Source organism: Symsagittifera roscoffensis, chromosome 6, assembly GCF_963678635.1.
Source record: "Symsagittifera roscoffensis chromosome 6, txSymRosc1.1, whole genome shotgun sequence".
Lineage (NCBI taxonomy): Eukaryota > Metazoa > Xenacoelomorpha > Acoela > Convolutidae > Symsagittifera > Symsagittifera roscoffensis.
The window spans coordinates 38583758-38596967 of NC_087067.1; positions in this window are offsets into that span (position 1 = coordinate 38583758).

The window sequence follows — 13210 nt, forward strand, 5'->3', positions numbered from 1 at the left end:
TTTTAAAACAAAACTGCCATCAACTTATAAACAGAACTCAAAATTTTCGAATATCATCAATTTTTGACAATGTTGAACATATTTTCAGTTTTGGTACTGTTGAAAGCCCCATTAAAAATAAGCCTGTTAATAACCATTCCACCTAAATATTTGAATCAATTTCTAGGCTGATAGTAGCAATCATGGATTTTACTTGTCGAGTGAAAAAACTTTCTTTATATAAATTTCTGTAAATAATCTTTTAGGTGACAGTTTTTGATGAAAATGACGGAATATTTGTGCTCGGTGGGGTTTTTTCTCCAAAAAATGTTGACCTTTTAACTAACAAATTTTGGCAAAAATTTTTCAAATCATTCGAAAACTTTCCTTGTCTTGAGCTCAAATTTAAAAAGTTTAGTATGCCTGTGTTCATTTTTCGTAATTTAGTTTTGGCAATTTTAAACAATTAACACGCGATCTATTTCGTGCTATGAACGCATGAACGCATAAGCGGGATTTAATCTGTCTCATAGATTGCTTTAAATTGGATTGAGGCATGCTCTTTGTTCTATTTAATACTTTGCCAAACGCAAAAATTATCACATTTTTTGCGATCAGCAAAGTAGCGAGTGGGGGGATCATTTTCAACAAAAAACTTTTGAAGTTTTTCTAACTGCATTTGTTAGCCTATTGGCTATAAAAAGGGCTCTCTCTCTTTATATACCAAAACCTAAAAAAAACGGCCTTAAAACGGTTTTCTTTTGTCTTCGAGTATGCTTTTTGTTTTCTCTACTTTGTCTGTTACACTATAATTACACAATTTGTTTTTATTCGAAGGATGAACGATAAGCGCCATTTAAAAAATAATAACACTCTAAAAACGGTAAAAATTGTATCAATTGAGACGAAATGTAGTGAAAAGTGACAATTGTAACAGGCGACAATTCGCCATAGGCGGGGTCTTTCCTATCAATACGCGACATATACTGATCCAGGCGCTCTATTATTGTTGCTTATTTGTAAATGTGGCCTGTTTCAAACTGCGCGACCTCAAGAACTGTCGCCCAACAACTGTATCGTAATGAAGCTAAAATATTTACGGGTTGTTTGTTGCAGTTGTTTTTTCTATAAATGTTTTTGTACAAAAAACTCAAAAGTTGTATCTGCTATATCATCAATTGATGCTTTACTCAAAAAGAAACGTTTAGGGACGTTCAACAGTGCCGAAGTACAACAGTGCTGAAGTACATTAGTGCCAAAACTGAAATTGTGTTCAACTGTACTGAAAACTGAGGAACATTGAAAATGTTGAGTTCTGATACAAATTGTCGGCAATTTGTTTGAATACTGTTTTGTTTGAAGTGAAAGCGAGAAAAACAATCACATTTTGCTGAGTTAATTTTTTGCTTATGACCCCAAGCTTGTGGAATTTTTGTTTGTTTAACAAGCGGCACTAATTGAAAAAGCCATTTTTGTCTTTTAAACTGGCGCACAGACAGCTCGGCCAAAGACAATTCAGCCAATTTGAAATTCAGACAATTCAGCCAAAAGCATACAAACAATTCAGCCTGAGACAATTCAACTAGTTTTACGAAACGCTAGATTCGGCAGAAAAAATCGGAATTGAAGTTGTTTCTCGGTTTAAGGTCGCCGGTGGGTAACCGGCTCTAAATTTCGTATAGAGGCCTACCGTCTGTTAGCAAGCTCGCAACACGTTGGCGCGACTGCGGTGGTCCCTATTTTGGCTGAATTGTGTGCTTACTTTTGGCTGAATTGTCTGAATTTCAAATCAGTTGAATTGTCTTTGGCCGAATTGTCTGGACGCGTTTTAAACTACCATCCATTTGAATATAATTAATTCAAGAGATTTGAGATGAGTAAAATGGTATTCAAATTAATTTTTAGCACTGTTAAACTAAATTTCGATTTTAGCCACTCTTTTACTGCACCAAATTTTTGCTTCGTTTCAAGTAAAATCAGTCTGCAATAAATTTTTTGCATGATGTTATTTGTGCGGAAGACATTTAAATTTACGAACATTTTGAAGCAAAATCCTCAAAAAAGTTGCCATTGCTTAAGTTTTGTGTCATATTTGTTTTTTATTTTTCACATGAAAAACTAACTTGTCTATCGCAATAGTTGAGCAAAATTTTTATCAAAATCATTTCTTTCAGAATAATCACTTCTTTTACTTGAAATCAGTTGCAACTGAGTTCATGAAATTTTGCTACTTGCCTTTCGGTTTGCGTTCCAACAACCAAACTTTTAATTGCCAAAAAATTTGACATAATTTTTTCTGATTGGTTGCTAATTTTAACTATGCCAGCAAAATTATCTATTTGTTTTTTTTTGTGTTGAGTGAAACCGTTTGAGAGTGGTTACATTCAAATTCTTACAAGACATTTTTGAGAGGAGGTACCTCTTGAATACGATTTTTATTTAAAATCTACTTAAAATAAAGATGACGTTTTCAATTTTCTTAAATTAATTTTTCTTAATTGTTTAAGGAATAAGTTTGACAAGGATAACCTTAGTCGAAACTTTCCTAATTGTTTATTGGGCTACCGGCTCTTTTTTGTTAATTTTTATAGCAGAGTTTTTGAGTTTTTTGTTCAGAATACTTGAATAAATTGATAAATTGTCAACAAATGCTTTTTGTGTTCAAATTGACTGATTTGTCGTACTCTGTTTTGTTTGGAGCTATACGGGGGTTCACCGTGCCCTACATTCTTTTAAATTGATAAAATAGCTTAAAAAATTTGTTTCGATTTTTTTTCTGAAAATTTTTGCGTTTTTTTCTTGAAAATGTCAAAAATAATTGATTTCCTACAAACAAGTTAATATTCCCCTAATTCCTTAACGTTCCTCTGTTATAATCTTTGTTTTCTTTGTTTAAAATGGGTTTGAACGTTTTTCATTTTTTCCAGCCCCGCTGAACAAATTTAATTTACGATTTTCTTTTTTATTTCTGAGCTTTGTCTCTTCTTTGTTGAGTTCATTAAACGTGGGTCAAAGGGTTTTGCTTTGCGTTCTTTTAATGAGAATTTTGTGTTTGAAGATAGAGGTCTGAAAGAAAGTCTCAAATTCTGCTCATATTCAGGGTTTGCAAAAATCCCTCTCAAGTTTAAAATCTGTGTCTCAATTAGGAAACTTCAATGTTTTTAAGAATAGTCGAACAAATTTTTCCCTTTTTTTATAATTCTTTCTCGTCTACAGATGAAAAAAAATCATGATCAAAATCAAACAACGTTTAATAGTCTTAGGCCAGAAGCTGAAATATTTCAAATCTACACGCTGAAATTTAAATTTGAACTTAAGTTTTTGATAGATATACACGAAACAAATTTCATTGGTAGATCCAATGAGTTTTTTTTCGTGATTTTACATATCTAATTTTAATATTGGTTTACACGCTTTTATACTATGTTTTAGCTGTATTTTTGCATGCCGACGGTGCACTTGTTAAATATGATGATCTCACTTAGTAGCAACATGCATGTTTTTTTTGAATTTACAAGTTTCCCAAACAAAATGTTTATACCTTCATGTAAAAGTTGGTACTTAAAAATTTTTACATTGTTATGTATTGTTATTAAACGCCTGTTTTTTTGTTAAGTTAGATTTAGATTGAGTGATTGTCATGATGTATCAGGGGGTCAAAAAGAAAGCCACAAGTGCAAAAAAAGCGTTACAAAGAGAAAGGGTCGAGGCCCCACAAGACAAAATTTACGCTTTTTTAGACAAAACCTGTTTGTCGAATTGCTTTGGGTGTTTTTTGGGCTGCCGGTTTTTCAACCTTGCGTTAAGAAAGGATTTTGCAATCGGGTAGTAGATTTTCGTCCCGTAAATAACTTTTTCCACAGAATGGTTAAAATATAAATGGTAAATTTGGATTCAGTTCATAAAAAATCAAACATTTTTGCGTCTCGTCTTTTTTGGTCAGGAAGTAACAATTACACTTGGCAAAATTCATTGATTCGATTCTGACAGGACCTCTTTTTTTTTCAAACGAAGAATATTCGGTTCCAAAAAAAATTGGCGGCTTTTTACTGGTCTGCTTATGTTTTGTCGGCTTTGCAGGGTTTTGTTGTCGCATCTTAGAATTGTTTTATTGCTGTACTCAAGTTACATTGAGTTGCTTTTAGTGTTTTGATTAACCTTGCTTTTGTATTTTTTTCTTTATTTTTTTTTGTTTAAAATCTTTGTTCTGCCCGAATGATATCGGCTTATTTTATCGCCTTACTGACTTTTTTAAAGTTGTTTTAAGGTAAACATAACTTCAATGCTCGACTCTGAATTGCATGAAATGCTCGAAATCTTATCATGGCAACACTTTTTCTGGCTTTGTTTTTGTCTTTTCCTTTTTGTTCCGCTTGATAGGTTTCCGCCTTTAGTTGTTCAAGTTCATGGCCTCATATTGCGTCTATCAAGGAGCAAAAAAATGTATCTGCGTGTTTGCTTATTTTTGGGGTGAAGGGATTTTTAATAGTTCTAAAAATTGCTGAACTTTTTTGGCTTTTTTATTTGGCTTAATAGGTTTCGACCTATATCATGGCGGCCTAGTGACCTCATTATGCTTCTTTTGACCAGCATATAAAGTTTTGTGTTGTGTGTGTGTGTGGTGTGTGTTTGTATGTTTAGAGAAAGAGTCGGACTCAATAATTTTTATAAGTCTTGATGTTTTTTTTTTCAATTTAAAAGTTTTCTGCTAAGGTGTTTTCGGCTTTGTTACTGCTTGGTAAACTTTTTTCAACTTCTAAATTTATCACATTCTGTTGTTTCGGTTTGTGTTTTTTTCAAAACAGTAATTTAATAACACCATTTTTGTTCATTTTGATACGTTTAATTTTTTTGGCAGTGCCGAATTTTCTTAATTTTTTAAATTTGTTTTTGTTTTTTTTTGTCTCAATTGTAATCTCTTTTGCTTTTGCTGAGCCGTAAAAAATTCTTTTATATGAGTGCAGGCGCGGATCTAGGAATTTCTCGAGGTTGGCGGATTTTCAAAAAGGATTCCCTTTTTTAGGTCGACCAAATTGATTTTCTGAGCTCTCCCAAACCACTATGAAGACCCTAATTTGACAAAGTTTTCTGCGCCGCAGGCAAAACTTTGAAAAAACTGGCCAAATAAGACGTTTTTAGGCACTTTTTGGAATATTTCGACCAAAAAGTTGTGTATTTTTGGCGCGCGCTCAGCCCTCAAAGTTAGTACAGATTGTCGCTCAAGGCGCCTATAGAAAAATTAAGTCAGCCAAAAATGGATATCTCAAAATAGTATAAAAGGGGGACCCTTTGGGTCGGCAGGGGGTCGAATTTATGATTTCCTAATTCATTAATTCCTGAAGGGGGGCCGCTACTGTATGAGTGGGAATTTTTTTTTCGTATTATAGGGAGGCGGAAAGTGAACGAAGTCGAGACTTTCTCTAATCGATACTGGTCTTAATCATCGACTTTTAGCATAGATTTCCGTTTTTACAAAGAAATCACCAAACCCATTTTTCTGCAGATATTTTAAGGATTGCTGTCCTTTTTTAGGACTGTCAGCACCCTGGAACCAGACCTCGTTTGAAAGCGGTGTCGACCTGCACCTACTGCAACTGAAATACGCAACCTCAGTTTTTCATGCTCAGCAGTTGATCCGAAGAGCCCTCCATTTTCAAACAGCCGAAAGACAATCACGGACTTTGGGAAATGCGGACAATGCTTTAGGGTGACCAAAGTGTTTATATTATACTTATAGATAACCTTAGATACCGTATTAGGGTGCAAAAAATAAGTCAATTTTCCAACCCGAATTTTTGCGACTTGGGGATGCGGGGGTTTTATATTACTGTTCCGAACTCGTTTTGATGAAGATTAACTATGGCCTAGAAATGGGTTTTTCAGCAATTGCAGGCTCTTCAAATAATACTGTTTTCATTGTTGTAGAAAACAGGGTTTGAAAGCTTCCTTTTTTGATACTAATTCATCGCGGTATTGACGAAGAGTCACTCCAACTTTTAAAAATTTAAATTAAACCTTTTTTTAACCAACTCTACAAAATTATTTGGAAAAAGTTTTAGGTTCTTGTTCTCCAAAAAAGGCAAAAAATTTCAAAAACTTCTAAAAATCAAAAGGTTTAAAAAACTTTTCTCAAATCATTTCTTTTACAGAGCTTTTCCCCTCCCCTCCCCTCCTCTCCTCGCCTTTCAATTGATTGCTGGTACCGCTGCCTTTCTGGTGAAAAAATGAAAAATGGGACGTTTCCAGGGCTACTTTGGGCCGCGTGCTTGTTAACTGAGTGAAGGGCACATTTTTTATTGAGAAAAATCAAAAGTACATGTGTATCTTAACAAATAGTGAAGAAAGAAGCGAAACGCTGAGCACTCTTGTGCGATGAATTCAATCCTGTGTGGTGTCTTTACCATCGTCAGTATGTGTTGAAATTAGCTTGAAAATACTACTCTCTTCCAACCCCCTAATCTCACAGTTCTTACATTTTAGAATAAAAATTAGTTATTGGTCGCTCTTATGCGTTAAGCCGCCATCAGCCGACTTCAACGCCTGTTCATGTTGATCAAAAGATTAAACCTGGCACATCCAATCGATTTCCATGTCATTTTTGTCAGAAGCAGTTCGGATCTTCTTCTGCGCTCACTAAGCATAAGGTCATTCACAGTCACGTTCGCAAGTTTGTCTGTCTGCTTTGTGGGAAAAAATTCAAACGACAAGACCACCTGTAAGTATTGCGGAACAGGGGTTTTTCTCACAACCGAAAGCTCAAACATATTCAGCCACTTGGCGCCCTTCAAACGGTCCACAACCGACCGAGCTTACGCATAAATTTTCTCAGTTCTAGAATACTGAATATTGATTGGCCAGACTATTTTCAAGCTTTCATGAAAAAATCTTCGCCATTTTCTGGCATAGCCACTTTTCCTTTAACTCATAAAATGAAGTTAAAATCATGTACCAACTTTGATACAATGGCAACGTTCCTTAACGTTCCTCTGTTATAATCTTTGTTTTCTTTGTTTAAAATGGGTTTGAAAGTTTTTCATTTTTTCCAGCCCCGCTGAACGAATTTAAGTTACGATTTCATTTTTTATTTCTAAACTTTGTCTCTTCTTTGTTGAGTTCATTAAACCTGGTTCAAAGGGTTTTTCTTTGCGTTCTTTTAATGCGAATTTTGTGTTTGAAGATAAAGGTCTGAAAGAAAGTCTCAAATTCTGCTCAAATTCAGGGTTTACAAAAATCCCTCTCAAGTTTAAAATCTGTGTCTCAATTAGGAAACTTCAATGTTTTTCAAAATAGTCGAACAAATTTTTTCCCTTCTTTTATAATTCTTTTTCGTCCACAGATTAAAAAAATTCATGCTCAAAATCAAACATCGTTTAATAGTCTTAGGCCTGAAGCTGAAACATTTCAAATCTACACGCTGAAATTTAATTTTGAACTTAAGTTTTTGATAGATATACACGAAACAAATTTCATTGGTAGATCCATTGGGTTTTTTTTGGTGATTTTACATATCTAATTTTAATATTGGTTTACTCACTTTTATACTATGTTTTAGCTGTATTTTTGCATGCCGACGGTGCACTTGTTAAATATGATGATTTCACTTATTAGCAACATGCATGTTTAACCAAGTGGTTGTTTTGAATTTACAAGTTTTCCAAACAAAATGTTTTAAATCTTCATATTAAAGTTGGTACTTAAAAATTTTTACATTGATATGTATTGTTATTAAACGCCTGTTTTTTTGTTAAGTTAGATTTAGATTGAGTGATTGTCATGATGTATCAGGGGGTCAAAAAGAAAGCCACAAGTGAAAAAAAAGCGTTACAAAGAGAAAGGATCAAGGACCCACAGGAGAAAATTTACGCTTTTTTTGACAAGTGATGGAATTAATAATTTCGGATTCGAAGATCGACGGAGATGTGAAAAAAGCATCGAAACCAAAACAATTGAAAGCAGAATTTTGGCTCGAAAACGAACTTCTCAGCTATTAACAGACCATCGGTTCATATTCTTCTTGTTCTGTTGACTACCGGCGATAAGCAATTATTACAATGGGTTACTAAAACTTTTTGGTTGAAGGACTTTGTTCACACAATAACCGAAACTTGTGATCGTCTCCAGATGTGTTCTCCTCACCTTCTCCTCTCCATACTCTGATTCTTAGATCTTTCTCGGTATCAGGCTCTGAAAACTCTCATTCACCTATATGAATTTTATGCGATGTACAATCTGATTTGAAGATTAAATAATGACATTTTGATAGATTTAAACTCATGTTGTTATCACAGCACCACTTACTGAGAAGATTTATTTCTGTTTGTAGACCTTTAGAATTTTTTGATAACAGCTTGTAGTGGTCCGCATAGTCAAAGCAACTGTATTTCAAGCCACTAGGTAGATCGTTTATGAAGCAAAGAAAAAGTAACGGGCCCATTATTGAACCTTGCGGAACTCCGCTAGTAATATCAAGCCAATTATTGAGCTCATTTTTGATTCGAACATTCTGCTTGCGATTCTGCAGATAGCTTTTAAATAACTCTATCAGGTTACCACCAGTCCCAAAATTTGAAAATTTGCAGAACAGAAAATCATGTTCGACCTTGTCTAAGGGCTTTTCAAAATCAGTGTCTGCCGCATGGATTTATTTTGTCCTCACTTTCGTCTACGAGGCAATAGACTTTGTCTAGGTATTTGTTCATTTGATTTGTTTTCAACCTTTTTGGTCGAAAACCAAACTGGCTTTCGTGAACCTATTTGAAAATTTGATATGACGTTTTGTCGAAAATGAGTCTTTCGAGTACTCTGGAGACCGAGAAGAGCAGACTTATTGGTCAATAACTAATTACCGATTGCTTGTCACCGTAATTGTAAATTGGACATATCTCGCTACGTTTCCACATGGTAGGATAAGTTGATTTGTTTGCAATTGTAACGAAAAGAAGTCTCAACAATTTTTTGAGTCCGTTTGCCAAAATTAATCAGTATATGGTTTCCAAGCTTATAACTTTTTCTTTTTTAGGTTCACCATAATTCTTTTGATTTCTACTTCTATGAAATAAATACTCTCATGACGCTAATATTGGTTTGATTCAGCTTTCACTGTGGGGAGTAAGCAACCACAGCACAGTTGAATTGGGAGGTAATAGATCAACCAAACAACGCAATGAAACTCTTATTATTGGAAGCGCTGCATAATACAAAAATTGTTAAGATTTTGGTTTCAAATTTAGTGGACCCCATAACTTTTTTCGTTTTAGGTTCAACATAGTTCTTTTGATTTCTACTTCCATGAAATAAATACTCTCAATGAAGCTAATATTGGTTTGATTCAAATTCCAAATTTTTTCATTTGGTTTATTGAACACGCTTCGTAAGTACTGTTTGAATAGATTTGCAATATCTTTGTCGTTATAGGCTATTTTGTTGTCCCAGTATAAATTTGGTGGTAATCTCGTTGTGTTACGGGTACTCTTGACATATTTCTGTAGCTTGGTGAAATTTCTATCCTCAAAAGTAACGACTTTTTTTGTCATCCGTTGTAGAAAGCTAAGTAAGATTCTTTCAGCTGATGTACTGAACGTAAAACGTTCGTTGACCCCTAAGGAGACTAAAATTAATTGACGCTGATGATCAACACGTAGAAATAAGGTATATGACGTCAGTCAGTCGTCAATAGGGATTTTATCTAGTCTCCGTTGATGTAGAATTTCCTTCCGTCGTTGTAAAAAATCATTAATCTTGTTTGCAGATTCAAAACATTATTTTGTTTATGTTATTCATCGTTGTATCAAAACCTTGCCAGATCTTTATAGTATAAGGTTCCGTTTCTGATCTCTTTCCTTCATTGTTTATAAGAATTTTCATTCGATGGTAACAATCAGTACAGCACCAAAGACCGTTTGGCTGGCACATGTAATTATATGCTGATTCTGGCATGTTGAGATTCTGGCATGATTCTGCCATGTCAGCAGAGTTCCCGAACGTTTCATTGCCCCTCAAACTTTTCCATTCAGATTCTATGTTACTAACGGATGTTATCATTTTGAGTCTAGGAAAACCGCAAAAATTAAAACAGCAAAATGGATGTCTCCAACTAGGGCAAAAGTGGTGAAACAGAAATCCGTTTCGCCGCTCCAGTGTAATTAAAACCTCAAAACTTACAAAAACACATTTCTACTTTTCACCTGTTTTTTGGTTGTCTTTTTTTCTTATTTCGTTTGGTCTTCCTCTTTCTAGACTTTTATCTTTGCGTTAGGTTAAATCTCCATGGGTTTTTTCGACTTCTCCAAATGTTGTTAGAAATTGCAACTCAAGGATTGAAGAAAAATTACCATCGTCAGGAAAAAATTTTTTGCACAGTTATTCGAATACCCGCCTTCACAAACGGTGAACGTTTAAAATGCTTTTGATTCGTGGTGGTATTTCGAATGAGGATTACGGAGGCATAACAGAAAAAGTTGGGCTCTGCAAATTGTGCAATGAGAAGCGTTAAGGTGAACTGACAAACATAACAGGTGTGAATCTTTTCTAAGGATATGTAGATGATTTTTTAATGGCTGTTAAAGGCGACACGAGAGTGGTATTGGCAGCTGCCAACAAATTGCACCCTAACTTGCATTACACACTTGAAACACCAGATGACAAAGGTGACTTGACTTTTTTAGACATTTATATCAATATAGATGGCAACAGGCAAGTTAAATGTAGATGGTACCAAAAACCAACGGATACTGGCACGCTTCTGAACTTCAGAAGTTGCGCACCATTGCAGTTTAAGAGAAATATAAAGAGGGTACTGTGCACACGATTTATAGGAGCCCATCTACATGGTAACTTCACTAAGAAGCACTGGTGATCAATATACGGCAATGGAAGGTAAATCAGTACCCAGAGTAGTGGTCATCCAAAGATGAGTCGGAAAGCTGAGTCGGAAGCAAAATCAATATCAACTAAGACAGAAACTCGGGCAACCAATGACAAGCGAGGCGAGAAACCCCCAATGCTCGAGCTTCTATTTCGAGGAAATCAACGTCAACTGTTTTCAAACAAGGTGCGGAGCATCAGCAACGCACAAATTGTGTGTAAATCCCGGATATCGAAAACTGCTCTTCTCTCTTATCAGTCGTCATTCTCCTGTGATCTGAATTACATTATGGTCTACAAACTGTCTTGTTGTAGATGTAATTCCCCCTATGTTCGACATTTGGCCACAAGGATTGAGGAACACAAAAAAAAAGACTCGCCCGTAGGCATTCGCATACGTCAGTGTGGGGAGGAAGCGACCACAGCACAATTGAATTGGGAGGCAATAGATCATTCAAACAACGCAATGAAACTCTTAACATTGGAAGCGCTGCCCATTACGAAGTTGAGGCCAGAGATCAACACGCGGGATGAGTTCAGGATTATGGAGCTATCACTTTGATTTTTGTCCAAAAATATTTTTGGCTCAGAATATCGAACGTGTCAATCGAAAAGGTAGTGTAAGAAAACGCTAAGTAAGGTTTAAAATCTGAAAAAATTTAGCAAAAGTGAAGGCTACAAAATTCTTACGTAATGTAATCATACTAAAATTTGATTGGTGGAAAGATTTTATTTTTTGTTTACAGCCTTTCATTATCTCTTTATGATGTTTTAACGTCTCTAAATAATTTTTTATCAATTTTATTAACATGACGATAGACATAGTATCGAAGACGTTCGAATTCACATTTAATGATTTTTCCTAATTGTCCTGTCGGCTTGAACTCTGAGAGTCGGAGATGTATTGTTCAGTGGTCGAGCGGATTCGATTCAGTGTAATCAGTGACAGCAGTTTGCGGATTGATGGAAACAGTTTAACTGGTCAGAGGTTCTTGACGATTCCCTTCTTTTTTTTCGGGTTTCTGGAGGGGAACCAGGATTCCGTGTCCAAGCTTCAGGTCGGTGTGCTGCTCGAATGCACCGTCCAGTATGCTGGTCACGCGTGTTACTAGGATATCTGGTCCGTATCTGTCAGTCTTCTATAGGGACTTTATCTACTATCCGTCGATGTAAAGTTTCCAGGCGAATGTTACATCAGACAAGAAATATTCTCAGCGAGAAAGTTGGGTAATCAGTGTGAGTTTTTAAAATTCAGCTCGATTGTTTCTTATTACTACTACTACTACTACTACTACTACTACTACTACTACTACTACTACTACTACTACTACTACTACTACTACTACTAAAAGACTTTATTCCCTGATAATGGGCAATGACAAAATAAAAAAGTAAAAACAGCACTAAGCGCGACAAGTCGCGCATTTACACTTTTAAAGAAAGGAACATGAAGAGTTCAAACTAAAATCCGTCAGTTTGTTGAATAACAGTGTTGCTGGAAGTTTTTTTTCACAGTTGATGGGTTCTGCAACAGGTTGATCCCCGTTCCTTAAACATAGTTTGCGTTCTCCACACTCCGATAAAAATAGCTTCCCCATGAGGTGATCTTGCGGACTTTCGGTAGCGCAAACACAGTTCTATCGCTGGACCGATTACCCGCTCGTGAGTAAAAAAAGGAAACATGATTTAAAATTTTAAAATCATAACGGTTTTGCAGAAGTTTACTGAAAAGAACAAGGTCGTTCGGGATAATTTGATAGCAAATGGCTAAAATACGTAAAGTCAAAAGGGCAGCAACATAATTATCTCTCCTAGAAACCCATTTTACAGCTTTCTTGTGAAGTTTTTCCATTTTTTGAGCAAAGTTCATTTGGGTTCCAGACACATGAGTTATACAAAAGAATACTTTGAACACAGGCAACATAATTTCGTCTTCGTCGGGGCGCTAAAAGGAACAGTCCGTTTGATATAATAAAAGCTCCGCATGCTTTTGCCGTATTTATTATTGATATGGTTGTTCCAATTAAGGCCTGGACATAAATTGACACCCAAATCTTTAACCGAATTGGACATAGTTATGGCAGTATCATTAAGAAAAAACTAACTGTTTGTGACTTTTGTGAGTAACGAAGTTTTGCTGGGGTGAAAAGTTAAACTATTATCCTTGACCCAATTTGCAACTGAGCTAATATCATTTTGGAATAACTCTGGACTATACTTTGAGAAAAGCTTTAAATGCAAAAAGATAACAACTGGACGACTTCACACAATCAGGTAAATCATTAATAAAAATTAAAAATAACAAAGGGCCCAAAATATTGCCCTGTGGTACACCACTGGGAACATCAGAACAGGATGAAAGAGAAGT